A 15,261-nucleotide genomic window follows, 5' to 3' on the forward strand; every position below is an offset into this window, starting at 1 on the left:
AATGCATATCTTCTTGCCATAGATTCTAGACATATTCAGTGGCAACAGAGAAAACCTATACATGCCTATACACAAGCAGCGAGGCTGCTTTGACATGCTGTCATTACAGCAGACTTCAAATGGTGAGAAAGCTTTATTTCAAGTGCCCTCAGCACCATTTTGAAGCACGAGGATGCTGATACCTGAGGCACGGTGGTTCTTTAATAAGAGTGGCTCCTGGAGCCTCTCTAATTAAAGTGCAGCCCCAACCCTCATACCCCAGGCACATGTAAAAGTACCCTGAATGTATGGACTTGGATTCTGTTTCAGTGGTCTAAAGAAAAGGATGGTAGGTATTGGGCAGCCTCCACTCCTTCATACTCTTGCCTAGGCAGATGCATTGAAGGTCTTGGTGACTAAACCTCTTACATGTACACCATGATCCAGAAGATCAATGGTTACCTACTGTATATTCCAGGGGTGGGCAAAATACAGCCCAGAGGCCAGATCCTGTCTTTGTCCAGCCTGCGATGAGTCCCTCAGTCCCACCTGGCCCAGGAACTAGGCCTGTACAAAGCAGCTAGTATTCACTTTGGATTCGGCCAATTCAGGGGACAGTGATTTGATTTGGTAATTTGAATCACTGTCCAGAATCGATTTGGCCAAATCTGATTCAGAGATGCAGCTGCCACTGAATCAGCTGAATCTCTGAATCAAACAGGCCCCATTCCCTGCCTGTTCTCCCAGCCCTGTCAATGGCTGCCCCACCTGGCCCCAGAATCCCAACTCTTTAAAAAAAGAAAGAAAAATCCCCACACTCCTGCCAGGGGGGAGGGTGGGGGCAACTCCTGCTGCACCCCACTGCCCTGTGCTGCATGGGGGAGCTCTGCCACAAGCCTCCAGAAGCCATGACATCTGCTGCAGCATCAGGTGAGTGCAGGGCTTTTTTTTTTTTTAAGAGCTGGGATGCTGAGGCTGGGTGGGGCTGGGAGAGCAGGCAGAGATGGGGGCTCATGGCAGATCCCCCATGCAGCACAGGGCAGTGGAGGGCAGTGGGGATCACCCCCCTCCCAAACTGGCAGAAGCCAGTGAGTGCAGGGCTTTTTTTTTTTTTAAAGTGCCGGAACACTGGGCTGGGAAGGGCAGCCATTGATGAGACTGATAGAGTGGACAGGGGTTGGGACATGCTCAGGGGGGCTGGGGGAGCAGCAAGGGGATGGGGCCTGGTGGGGTTCCCCCCATGGTCCCCTCCCCCTTCCTATACCCTGACTTGACCCCTATTTACCGGCACAGAAACCAGGTCCATCTCCTTGCGGCGATGAGCGGGGACTGCCCAAATCACTGAAACTCTGAATCTTTATCCGAATCTTTTCTGAATTGATTTGGAGGCTTTGAATTGATTCAAACTTTTTTACTGGTCTGTCAATTTGATTCAGATTTGAAGATTCAGCCACTGAATTGGGCCAAATCTCAGAAGCTTTGCACAGCCGTACCAGGCACTATCTGCCTGTGGCACATCTTGCTGCCTGCTGGGCATTCAGCAGAGCTGGGGCAGCTTCTCATCTGGACTGCCATTCTAGGCAGCCCAGATGGCAGCAGCTCCTTCTGGCTGCTGCCACTGCTGCCCCAGCCCCAGCCCCAGCCCCATGAAAGAGACCTGCAAGCACAACTCCTACCCTGTGCACCCTGTGCCTGCTCCAGGCTAGCCCACCCAGGCTCAGAAGTGACAGCACAGGACAGGGCAGAGGGCAGTGGGCCTGATCTGGGCCAGCAGGGACAGGTGAGTTCTTTACACTAAGTGTAGCCTAGAGGGGGCTGCATCTTAGTGTAATATGATTTGGGTGGCATGGATCACAAATAATCCTGCCCTGGAGTGTCATAACTTTGAGCTGCATAATGAGGACTTAAATCTAGCTTCACATGTTAATGTGTGGATAATCTCAGGGTTAACAGCTCCCTGAGCCACCTAAAATTAATGTGTAGCAAAGTCCTAACTAAAGATTGAGGACTTGCCTGAAATTACATGTGTACCTATGCAATACTATTTGCCCTGGACAGCTGAACAACATGATCAGTAGGTTAGCATGGGTAATGCTGAATTGCAAATAGTGCATAACTGCCAAACATGGCAATTATGCATCTACCTACCCAGCACCTAAACATGTGAAAGGTAAATAGGATCTGGACACTAGTAGCACTACATGCACTGTTTGCATATGGCAGTACAGGTATACGAAGATGGTTCTGAATCCTGGGTGGCAGCGCTAGCAAGGGTGATGGTACAAGTGTGACCAAAATAGGAGCAATGGCAGTGGATGTTTTTGAACTCCCTCTAAGTTTGCAGTTGGATCTGGTGCCCTGGTTGCCAATCCTTAGTTATACCACTGTCTGGCAGTGCACGATTAGATGGAGAACAGGGGAAAGGAAATGGAATTGTGTATGTTGGAGACAGAACTTCCAACTGTCAGTAAATGTAATTACTTTCAGTTAAAAAAAGAAGCAGCATCTAAAAATGGCTGTCAGTAAAGTATGTAAAAAACCCTTAGCCATCAGTAAGTACACTAAGCAGTAGCAGGCTGATTAAAGCTCCAACAGACAAGAGTACTGAAGCATCACTTGATTCGTGAGTAGGAGCACAGTACCCCGAAGGGAGTGTTCTTTCAGCAATGTGATGCTGCTTCTGCTTTGTCCCACACTTACTGTAATACTTCTGGGTCACAGGAAGGTTTCTTTGGAGGCCTGTGCCAGGATAGGAGGAGTGCAGAGCTAGCAGGGGTAAGCCTGGAACTGTGGTTGGGTGGTGGGGAGAAGGGTAGCATGGTTCTGGGTGCAGTCAGGGAATCAGTGTGTGAGGGTGAGTAGGGGTTACCTGGTGAGGAGTAAGGGGCAGCATGCAACAGCAATGGCAGCCTCCTGCCCTGTGGCAGCAGCTCCAGTGTCCTGGGGCCAGAGCTCTTGCTGCTACAACTGCTGTTGCTGTGTGGCTGGTACAGGGCTAGAGCTGCCCTGTGCTCTGTACCCCAGGAAGAATGGTGCCAGACCACTGTCAAACAGTAAGCAACAGATGGGGGCAGAGGCTCCAGGGATCAGAGGTGGCAGAGTGTGTAGACACTGTCAGGTAGGGACAGGTGGTGGGGGTGCAGGCATCATGGGGGGCAAGCAGCAGGGCTTTTAGGCACAGGATGGACAGGCAGCAGTGGAGGGCAAGTGGGGGGAACCAAAGATGGGGATCAGGCTGCTTGTTCCCAGCCAATGATTTCCATGTATAGAGTCTAATTACTGTGTGGTTGTCAAAATTAGCTTGAATTTGGGTAAATCTCATAAATACCTCAGGATACAAACTGAGAGAATGCAATAAAAAGCAAACATAGTAAAAGAATGAATCTTTGTATAAGAAGTAAACATATTGTCTGAAATTATTTTATGAAGAGTGGCTGACTGAGAGCAGTAGTTAGCCTGTTCCCTGCTTAAGAAGGACTAGATCAGCAAACAGACATGATTAAATATTGATTTAAGGGTTGCCAACATGCAAACTTATAAACTACAACAAATGAATTATGTTTCAAATTATAAGCACTCCTAGCTAGTAGACAGAATGCCTAATGGTCATTCTAGACCCAGCAGTCCAGATGGTCCATGTTCTACACGTCTCTTAAAATAGTAGGGTTAAGCAGAGCATTTAAAAAAAAGAAAAATTCCCAGATTTACAATCAGGACATTCCATTGTGTGGGGGCTTATTTATTTATTTATTTATTGATGATGTCCAGATCCTCCTGAGTTTACTTTTTTAATTATTAGATTACTGGGAAAACTACATCAAATGAGCTACGTTTAATCCCAAGGAGCTCTGCTGTCTGCATTGCTAAACTTTCTTGGTGATTCACTCAGATTAAAAATAGAGTCTGATGGATTTATGAGGTAGTTTCAGGCTCACTACAATTGTGCTTCCTGCTATGCCACATTGTGCTTCCTGTCATACACCTGGTGCATGTGAATTGCAGGAGGCATGATTGTGGGATGAAACATCATATCCCACCTCACCTTACTCTCAGTACAGGGAAACCCAAGATCATGATTCTGGGCTCCCCCTGCACTGGCAAGTAGCAGGCGCCTGTGTCTGGGAGCCCCCTTAACTGATGGGACTCAGCCATGGGCCATATATTCAGTTAACGGTTTGATAGGTTATTACACATTTTTGTGGAATAATTTTGAGGCTTATTCCTTGTTTTATGATGCCATTAATTACTTTAACGTGTGGCTGGGTTACAATTTAAGATGCTACTAACTGGTTAATTATATCTTAAGTGTAATGTGCCTCATAGACAGAGTGGTTATGACTGTGCTGCTACTTAGAGTACAAATTAGGGGTTGTCATTAACTAGTCCAAGCCACATGATCAACTTCTTGCCCTTTATGTTCCCCTCTTCAGTCTAGAAACCAGTTAGTCTCTAAGGCCACATTCACACATGCAGGCACATGTGCTTGAAGCAGCTCAAATAACAGTGGCACAAATTTGTGCCAGAGATTAGTGCTTCAGCACACATGCCTGAACATAAATTTTGATGTGGGTCAAGTTGTGCTGCTTAGGAAAAACTGACACTGTCCAGCTCCCTCTGGCTGCAGATCTGGAAGGAGCTGGAGTTTGGGGGCAGCACCTGTGCTGACTCCAGCAGAATAAAAAGCTTCCCTGGTGAGCAGCTCTGGGTGACTCACTCTCAAGAGCTTCTGGGAGGAAGGCGGTATCACCCCTTCCTGTCTCAGGTTGCTGTTTCTGTTGCTGGTTGTTGCAAGCTTGGTCTCTGGAGCTTCTGGGAAGAAGATGACCAGGGCCTTTCCTGTCTCTGGCTACTGTTAGCTGCTGGCTTGATCTCAGAGCTTTTGGGAGTGAGTTGGCTGCACTCCTTCCTGCCTTGGGCTGCTGTTGCTGCCCCCCCACGCACACCACTGCAGTGCGCCCCAGCATTGCACCCCAACTTCTGCACCCCTGTTCTGGCCTGCTGCCTAGCTGCAGTTGGGGGACAGCCTGGGGAGAGAACCTGTGATGCCAAAAGGCCCCTCCTCCCCCACCATCACTGCCGGAGCCTAAAGGTGCCTTGCCTGCCCCAGATGCCTTGGCAGGCCACCCCCAGCTTCACCTCCACTTTCACCAGAAGCAGAGTCTGAGTGGCTGAACTGGATAGCTCCCACCATCACTGCTGCTGTTGCTGCTGCTCCTGCCATTATTTCTGCTGCTGCCCCCACTCAGGACAGAGGGAGATTCTCTGCTGCACCACCTTGCATGACCTGACACCACACCTGCACTGGATTACTTCCCAATTTGCTGATTGCTCCTGCCCTCCCCCACAGCTACCTCACTGCATCTGATCCTGCTTTGTTTTTGTACCTACTGCTCTGCTTCTGAGCACCTGGCTGGAGGCCTGAGGGGCTTCTGGAAAGATCTTAAACAAACCAAGAGCCTCCACTGCTCCAGCCATCCCTATATACCCACCTGGGCCCTGCTCCCCCAGCTCCAAACCCTGGAGAGAGTTATCTCCCCAGTGGTGGCCCTCTCACTGGGGTGCCAAGACCCCAGCCTCTGCCACATGTGCTCTTTCTGTTGCCAGGTCATGATCCAGCTGACAGCAGGAGTGTGGCTGGAGGCTGATGGGTGCTTGGAAATTCCTTATTAGGGAGCGCTGGTGAGGATTTTCTATACATTGGGGGATGTGCAGTGCTTCCCGTGCTGTGTCCCAGGGCATTTGCTTCATGAGTGCCCCATGTGCCAGGCGGGGAGGGCATTCACAGGTCCCACTGGCAAGAGGGGTGTCCCTACCACCGGTGCCCCTCCCCCCTCATGCCCCTTGGCACCCCAGCCACAACTATGAGCCCCCCTGTGAGCTCAAGGGACCCTGCCCCACAACAAAGTTTGGTGGAGTCCCAGGGAGGACAGAAGCAACCAGGGGGAGAGAGGGAGCAGGGCACCCCTGCCCCTAGTCATGCCTCTGTCATAGCTGCCCCACCCCACCTAACCCTCACCTTCTCCTACTGGAGCCTGTCCACCAGAGGATCACCCTATGGCTGAGTGGGTGCAGGTCCCCTCTGGGCGTAAAGGAAAGAGGAAGGCCTGGGCACAGCTGGAGCCCTCTGACATAGCCCTCCCAAGATCACCACATAGGGGGAAGGAGTGGCCCAGCTTCCTGGGGCCTCCCCAGCTGCACCTGACACCCCAACCCCGGGAAAGATCAAACCGGTGATCCCAATGGAGGAGGTTTCAGGGCTGCAAGATAGTCTGAAACAGAAGCCCATGGAGGAAGCCTCTCATTCTGCTGACCAGGGCCTACCCCCTTAAGCCACAGGTGCTGAGGCTGAGGTTGAGGCCTACCCAAAGGAAGGCCTGGCAATGGAGCCTCCTCCCTCTGATGACCTGGGTGATACAGAGGCCCTGGGGCTCTCCCCTCTCCTAGGACCCCAAAGCAGACACTGAAGCCACCCCAGTGCCTGGTGGCTCTCTTCCCTCCCCCTCCCAGAAAAAACCTTGACTTCCAGCCCGCCTCATGGTCCTGCACCAGAGAGGGTCATGGTGGGGTTCCCTGATCAACATGTTGATCTTTTCGGGGACCCTGAACTGACCCCCTAAAACTCCAGCTCTACCCCACCATCCTGTGAAGGAGTCCCACCCCATCCTTACCCCCACCCCTGTCCGAAGAGGCTGCAGAGCTCTCCCATTCCCAAACAGAGTCCAGGGTCTTAGCAGACTGGGGGGTTCAGATGGTGCCTAAGGAGCCCGCTGAGCGGAGGAGAACACCCAAGAACCAGCAGGCTCCATGGAGCCTGTGGACATCTCAGTCCCAACGGTCCCCAGGGGTGAACTACTTGCATTTTTTGACTGTGACTACACCCACCAGTCTGCCAGCAAGATACAGCTAGCCTTGGACTGCTGGAGAGATTTTGACAGTGTCCTCTCCAGTGCGCGGGCACTGGTGGGGGAAGGCAAGGGACTCAAAAGCTGTAACTCCTGGATCTATAGGTGGGCCTGCAGTTTCATAGACACCCTCTATACATATGGGAGGGCAGTACATGAGCCTGCAGGCCCCACACCGGGTGTTGAGATGCACGAGGCCCCTGCTAAACAGTCTACTCCAACCCCCAGCCATGAGGTCATTTAAGATTGCGACCCTCAATGTCCACAGCTGCAGGAAGAGTCTCTGGAGGTGCCGGGTGCTCTCTTTCCTTCAGGAGGCATGGTACCCAGTGGTATTCTGACAGATGACCCTTACAACTCCAGCCAATGAACCCAGTTGGCAGCTGGAGTGGGGAGATAGGGTCTTTTTCAGTCACCTCTTGTCCATGTCATGTGGGGGGACCACCCTGTTCAACCCAGGTCTGCAGCTGGAAGTTCTCCAGGACATTGAGGTGGTGCTGGGCTGCCTGCTGCATCTCTGGGTCCAGTTGCAGGGGCTGGTCCTGAACCTTCTGAACATGTATACCCCTGTGAGGGGCCCAAAGTTGGTGGATTTCTTCTTCTAGGCAGCCACAGGCATCGGCACCCTCAACCCTTGCAAGTGCCTGGTCCTCGGCAGGGACTTTAACGTCATCGTAGATGCACGAGACCAGTTGGGCACGGAATGGAACCAGGCTGCCATGGGCATCCATGGGGAGATCCTGATGGACTACTCCCTGGTGGATGTCTGGTGTGCCTGTCACCCTACTGACCCCCCTGCCTTCACCTATGTGAGGGTGGGGGAGGAGCAGGCATGCCACTCCCGGTTGGACCAGGTTTATATCTCTTTGCCGCACTTTGCTTGGGCCCACTCCTTCAGCATCTGGCCGGCCCCTTTCAGAGATCACCACCTTGTCTGGGCCCAGGCCATGCTAGGGCCTGGGTGTCCAGGGTTGATCTACTGGCATTTCAATGCAAAGGGCAGCTTTCCTCTCAGCTTGGAGATGGTGGGATGTGGGGAAGGTATGCATCTGGCTTGTTTGTTGCAGCTACACTCGGGAGCACACCCAGTAGAGGAAGGCAGTTCAGGAACACCTTGAAAGGGAAGTGCTAGAGCTGGAGAGGTGCCTGGCCACTGACCCAACCAATCTGTCAGTCTGTGGAGTGTCGGGAGAGGCGGGAAGAGCTTCATGCTCTAGATGACCACTGCACCTGCAGTGTGTTTGTCCACTTGCACATCCAGCTCCTTCGGGAAATGAACTGTAGCTCCTGATTCTTCTATGCCATGGAAAGGAGGTGGGGGTGCCAAGAAGTACATCACCTGCCTTCTGGTGGGTGATGGCACCCCCCCTTATGGATCCAGATGAGATGCGTCAGTGCACACAGGCCTTCTATGAAGAGCTCTTCTCCCTGGATCCAACCGACACTGAAGTCTGCCAGATCCTGTGGGATGGACTCCTACAGGCCATCATGGGTGACTTGAACCAACTGGAAGCTCCTCTCACTCTGGCTGAGTTTTTGGCCACGCTCCACCTGATGCCTGGCAACAAGGTGCCAGGTGTAGACGGGCTGACCACAGAGTTCCACCAGGTCTTATGGGACGTCCTCAGCCCAGACCTTCTTGTAGCCTGGGCTGAATCCGAGGGAAGTGGGGAGCTCCTCCTGGCATGCCACAGGGCTGAGCTGACCTTCCTGCCAAAGAAGGCGGATCCCCATGACCTGAGGAACTGACATCCCATGTCCCTCCTCTGCATGGACTAAAAGGTGGCAGCGAAGGCCACCTCACTGTGCCTGCAGCTGATGGATGTGATCCATCCCAACCAGATGTACACAGTGGCTGGATGTTCCATCTTCGACAACCTGTACCTGGTTCAGGTCCTCCTGGACCTCCTGGTTCAGGACCTGGTTCACTGGAAGGGCCTGTCTTTTCCCCTCCTATCCCTGGACCAGGAGAAGGCATTTGACAGTGTGGATCATGGGTACCTCACAGGCATGCTGTGGGCCTTTGGCTTTGGGCCCCACTTTGTGCAGGCTCTCCAGGTGCTGTATGCCTCTGCAGAGTGTTTGGTGAAGCTCAACGGGACTCTGACAGAGCCCATCCAATTCAGGAGAAGGGTGTGTCAAAGTTGCCTGCTGTCAGGCCAGCAGCACGCCTTGGCCCTGGAGCCTTTCCTCATTCTCCTGTGGAAGTGAGTGGTGAGGCTGATCCTATGGGATCTGGTGGTTCATCTGGTCCTGTCAGCATATGCTGACAATGTACTTTTCATGGTCCAGGACCTAGGTGACCTGGCACAGGTGAGGGCCAGGCACTGTACCAGGTCAAGAGCTTTGGCCTGGTGGTGGGTGACGGGTGGCAGGTACTCCCACCCGTGCTTCACAGGATCTGCTGGAGCATGGGCTTGCTGCTCTACTTGCGGGTCTACCTGCCCACCACAGACCCCTCCCTGCTGGAGAACTGACACCAGCTGGAGGCAAGGGTGGTGGAGCGGCTCAGGGCATGGGCATGGCTCCTGAGATGTCTCTCCCTGTGTGGGAGAGTGCTGGTGCTGAATGAGCTGGTCCTGTTCATGTTCTGGCACTGCTTACACACCCTGCCTGTGCCCCCTGATGTCCTGGCAGGATGCCAGAGACAGACACTGGCATTTTTCTGGTCAGGACAGCACTGGGTAACTGCAGAGGTCCTGCACCTCCCCTTGTGGGAGGGCAGTCAGGGCCTGGTTTGTCTGTGCAGCCGGGTCCTCGCTTTCCACCTTCAGGCCCTGCAGTGACTGCTATATGGTGCCGGTAGCCACGTGGCATGGGGCCACCTGGGGCGTGCTTTTCCCCACCGCTTCCAGTGGCTCCGATATGACTGGCAGCTCCTCAGCCTGTGGGACTTCTCCCTGCAGGACCTGCGAGTGCTGCCAGATTTCTACCAGAACCTCCTCTGGGCCTGGAGGCTGGTCTCCACCTCCAGGTCCCCTGCAACAGTCACCCAGGGTGCTGACATACTCATCAAGCCCTCCTCTGGAACCCCCAGCTGGAGGTGCTGATGGTAGAGGCACGCTGGTTGTGACAGAGGTTGATCCTGGCTGGTGTCACCCATATTGGAGACCTCCTGGGGTACAATAGGGAGGAGTGGGTGGACCCCCCTCCTGCACTGGCCCACCGCATGGGTGTACTCACAACACTTGCAACCTGCCATCTTGTCCAGGCGGTGTAATCTGCCCTACCTCCCAATGCCCTTGCCTTTGTTGACCAGGTCCTGCGTGGTGGCAGTCCCCACCCCCCTGTGTCCTCCAGTCTACCAGAGTTTGTTGTGGGGCTAGCACCTGGCCTGGCTTCATGGCACTCTCTGCTCCACCGCAAGAAATGGCTGGAGGACACCAGACCAGTCCATTTTTCCACCGTCCATCACCACCCCCTCTACACGCTCGTGCACCACACTGCCCATCATGCCACCCTTGCCTCCCACCCAGACATCAAGTGGTGGGACCTGCTCAGCGAAGGCAAGGCTGGGGCACCCCAGTGGCTGAGTCTGTACTCCACCCTCACCCCATGAGCCCCTGGGGACCTCAGCTGGCAGCTCCTCCATGGATCCATCTCCACGGGTGTGTATGTGGTGAGCTTCATGGACACCCCAGTATCCCTCAAGTGCACCAGGCTGCAGCCCCTCCACCTCCAGAACCTCCTCCTGAGGTTCTGGTTGAATTTCACCCCCCACCTTTTTGTTTTTGGTCACCCCATCTGCACCCCAACCAAGTCCTGGCCCTGGCCAAGTGGGCCCTGTACTCGACCAGGAAGGAGGCTCTGGCTGGGAAGACTGTGGGGCCACTTTCCTCTCACTTATCCATGCACATTTCCAGGCAGAGCACCAGTGGGCAGTGTCCACTGACTCCTTGGATGCCTTTGAGGACTGGTGGGTGCAGCCCAGGGGGCTCTGCTCAGTGCCCCCCTCAGTCACACTTATTTTCACATTTTGACCCTTTGACCCACATGACACGCCTATCCTGTTTTTCATTAGTTGTCCCAAGTAATTTGTTGTAAAATTCACCCATTAGCCTGCATACAATAGGGGCTACTAGTTAGCGGGATGGGCCTTAGGAAACACGGTATTTGAATGTTACAAATAGACAGGAGCTCCCGGGGGTGTGTGCTTTCTTCTCACTTTTCCAAGTACATTTCCAGGCAAAACACCAGTGGGCAGCATCTACCAGCTCCTTAGATGCCTTTGACGACCAGCGCATGCGGCCCAGGGGGCTCTGCTTGGTGTCTCCCTCTGGAGCACTTACTTTCACGTTTTGACCCCCACGTCACTTCTATCCATTTTTTTCCTTAGTTGTCCCACAAAATCAGTTGTTCCATTCATCAATTAGTTCCCATACAGTGGATGCTACTTGTTTACCAAGTGGGCCTTGGAGCCCATGGCAATTTTGAATGGACAAATAGACAAGAGCTTCTGAGGCCTGGACAGTTGATAGCTGGATTGCTAAAACAGGCCTAACCTAAAGCAGCCCCTACGCCCTCTACTCACTGCAGCAGTCTGGCAGTGGACACTGCTGTCTGGCTGTGACCTACTGCTACCTGCGACAGCATCTGCCCCCTTGGATTTGCAGCCCCATGGATGGAGGAGGCTTGCTGTGTTTTCCAGAACATCCAGTGGGAGCTGCAGCAGAGATGGCCAGCCAGGTACAGTGCCACAGATGAGAACCACCCTCTCTGGCAGCAGCACGTGGGAGCCAGAGTGTTGGACACCATCACCACACACCTGCTGGCCCACCCCTCTGAGTAGGGCATCGGGCCTCCCACAACCAGCACCACCTGCCACCTGCCCAGGGGCCTCCATCCCTGCCCACTGCCAGGACCACAAGAGCACAGGCAGTGTATCTGTGCTGAAAACAAGTGTAATTTTATTCCCCTTCCCTCTCCACAAAACTTCCTGAACACCAGAAGTGCATCATGCCCACAGTACCCCATGTCACATCTTCTACCACCCCAACACCATTCACCCAGCCCGCCCTCCCTACCTCACTCACCCCAACCCTGAAAGCAATGAAAATGATGTGGCCTAAGGGAATAAGAGGGCATGGAGGGGTGGGGGAAACTCAGGGGGAGAACATACAGGGAGGAGGGTTTCAGGGGTTGGCTGCTCAGTGGCCCAGATGCAAGCCTTAAGACAACCACCCCATGTGTGAGGGCCACAGAAACATGGGCCAGGGCTCGACTACTCTGCAAAGGAGGGTGGGTGCTCCTCATGAGGGGCAGCCACTGCAGGTTGTCCTGGGCCTGGGAGAGGGGGAGGCAGTATCCATGCCCTTTGAGGGCCATATTGGGCCTGTGGGGCCTGCTGGGGGGTCAGCTGTGAGATCATTCAGCCAACCTGCTCCCAGCTGGACCTTCCCCTGGTGCCAGGGGTGCAGGCTGTGCAGAGGGGCCAGATGGCTGTGGTGAGGCTGGCAGAGCCTGGGGCACAGTGGCATGAGTGACTGGGGTGGGGATGGAGGACAGAAACTGTTTGGTGACCCTGCGCTCATGTGCTATGATTACATCAAAGGAGGCCCAGAGTTGGCACATCTCCTCCAAGCTCTCCAGCACCAGCTACCACTCCCTCTCAATTTGAGTGACTACGTGCTTCAGGACTGCCCTCTTGGCCTGCACCTCCTCTATGGCCAGAGCATGGTTGCGGTGAAAGCAGTGTAGCTCCTGCAGGACTTGACTGCAGAAGTCCTGAGCCTCCCAGGGGCACGCCTGATCCATCTGGAGCACCTCCTCCTGCCAGCTCTCCTACTGGATGTGCTGCTCCTGCTGCAGGTGGTGCATCCAGATGGCCCCTGGCATCTGGAAGACTTGACGAGCGGCTCCTAGGTACAGGGCATCAACTTCTCCTTTGGCAGAAAATCGCTTTCTGGGGAGAGAGAAAATGGAGGGCCATCTTCAGCAACAGAAACATAGCATGGGACAAGAGCAGCTTCACAAGGATCCCCAGGGAGTAGCCTCACTCTTGGGCACATGGCCAGGCAGACAGCCCCCAAGCCAGGGCCTTGTAGGCCCGGCCCCCTGACAAGGGCTGAGGCCCTCCTGGGATTTGGCCATCCCCTTCCACTGTTTGGGATCCTCCTGGGGACTAGCATCACAGCCAACCCAGGCTGCAGCTCCCAGCCTCTTCCCCTACCAGGGAAGATCAGTGTTCCAAGAGGCCCAGACCCTCAGACAATGGTCCCAGTGCTTCAGAGATGGGGTCCCATGGGCTTGTGGCCCCAGCAAACCTTTCACGTCCCCCCGACCTCATGGCCTGGGGCAGATCCATCCAGCAGGGAGTGCTGAAAAGGTGGGGAGATTGTCCTGACCCTTCTGGGAAGTAGGTCCCAGTATGACTGATGACTGGTGGTTAGGAGAGTAGGGAGGGAGGTGACAAGGATGGGCTTGGGGCCCAGCGAGGCCTTGAGAAGGAGTAGGCCAGGGGAGAAGGGAAGGCAGGTGAGTGGTGGGGAAAGGCTTTTAGTTCCCCATGCTGCATGTATGACTTACCATGTCTTGGAGACAGCCAGCCAGGTTGGCTGGGAGTGCTTGGATCCTGGGCCTTGGGCTGCAGGGGCAGGTGGAGCTGGACCAGGTCTCCAGTGGGGGTGAGGCCTGGTGCTTAGGCTGCCAGAGTGTGGCCTCCCCTGACCTCGGTGACACCCAGGGCCACCACTCCACACTCCTACTGATGTCCTACAGGAGGCAGGGGACCTCTTGCTTGGAGCTCCCCTCAGGCATGGCGGTGTCTCTGGCTGTTGCCTGCAGTGTCTGCCCCCTCACTGCTGTCTCTCCTGACATGACTGAATGGTGGTGGGTCAGGAGGGCTGGAGAAGGGCCCAACCTCTGGGGACTCTGGCTGGGTCTCCGGGCTGGCTGTCCCTGCTTCCACTTCTCCCCCAGAGGCAAAGAAGTAACAGTGGGTCTCGGTGGCTGTGGGCCTGAGAATGTGGGCCAGTTCCTCCTAGTGGGGCATGGTGTTGCACCCCATCCCTGAGGACTGGTTCACATCATGGACAGTGGTAAATTGCTGCCACAATGCCTTGGCCTTCATGCAGCACTGCTGCCACGTTTTCTGATGCCCCCGCTCTGCCATCTGGGCAGCTATCGCCCAGAAGATGTGCTCACTGTGGTGGCCCACTGTAAACTGTTAAAGCTGGTCCTCCTGGCCCCAAATGGGCAGGAGGTCAACCACCTCATCTTCCCTCCAGCTGGGTCCCTGGTGCCAGCCCTTGGCAGGCTCTTCCTCTGCCCAGGTCCCACCACTTGCCTCACTAGCAGGGATCCTGGTGTTCCCTTTTTAAAAATTGCAAATTCTGGGATAAAACAATCCCAAATTCACTAATAAAAATCCTTGTTCTTCCATGATTAAAATGAAACCAGTGTGTGTGTGTGTGTGTGTGTGTGTGTGTGTGTTAGAGAAAGAAAGAGATCAGTTTGGAAATGTTTTACTGATATACTTACAATTTTAAAGAAATTTGGAAGCCCACAAGTGCTTTTATCATCATAATAAAATAAATTCTAAATATCTATATACTTTGAAATTTGCTCGTTTTTTTATCATATAAAAATCAGAGCACCCTCTTTGCTAACCAGGATGTGGGGGCAGCTGGCCGTGCAGCCACAGCTTCCACCAACAGGACCCATCCTGTCTGGCAGTTGGGCACACAGGGTGTGAGATGCAGGAGGGATATAGGGTTTGCAGGGGAGGTGGGAAGTGGGGAGTGGGTGTGGGTAAGGTTTTCCCAGACATGTAAGCTTGTTGGATCCTCCAATTTTGGTCCTAGTTCTATTTTTTTAAATTGAGCTGACCAAAATCCTGGACATTTGATCATGTTTCAAAGCTTTTCCTGGCACTTCCCAGATTGCAAGGAGCTTCTTGGGGCTGAAGGGAGGGTGACTGAAGATAGGGTGCACACACACAGCTAGCATGTAGCCAGGCAGGTGGGTGAGAGCAGCCCAGCAGCTGGATATAGCTAAGTCTGAGGGAGGTGAGGGGTGGAGGGCCAGGGCGTGGGGACTGTCCTGTGTGGGGGGAGGAAGGTGTGGGGGGGCAGAGGTGTGTGGAGGGGATGGGTGTGTGTGTGGGGGGGTGCAGCCACCTGCTGCTGCTGAGGGAAGCTGTCTGGGTGCTGGGGCTACACCTGGGCAGGGGAGGCGGGGGCAGTACCTGACCCTCCAGTAGGGAAAGAGGGCAGGGGGCCCTTCTGGGGCATCAGGGAGCTGTGTGGCCTGGCCCCTTGCTCACAGGGGTGGGGCAGGTATTAGGGGGCACCCCACCCCACCTCTGGCCCCATACAGTCCCCCACACCCTAGTTCTTGCAGGTTGAAACTCTGCCGGCCTGCAGAGAGCTGTTTGCAAATG

The 15,261-nt window shown here is 54.2% G+C and overlaps 1 protein-coding gene across 19 annotated transcripts in view; it reads right to left on the bottom strand.

The window, feature by feature from the left end:
- PKNOX2 (PBX/knotted 1 homeobox 2) overlaps window positions 1–15,261 on the bottom strand; it is a 922,547-nt gene that overhangs the window by 30,463 nt on the left and 876,823 nt on the right. The window lies entirely within an intron of this gene.

Source organism: Alligator mississippiensis, chromosome 16 (genome assembly GCF_030867095.1).
Source record: "Alligator mississippiensis isolate rAllMis1 chromosome 16, rAllMis1, whole genome shotgun sequence".
NCBI lineage: Eukaryota > Metazoa > Chordata > Crocodylia > Alligatoridae > Alligator > Alligator mississippiensis.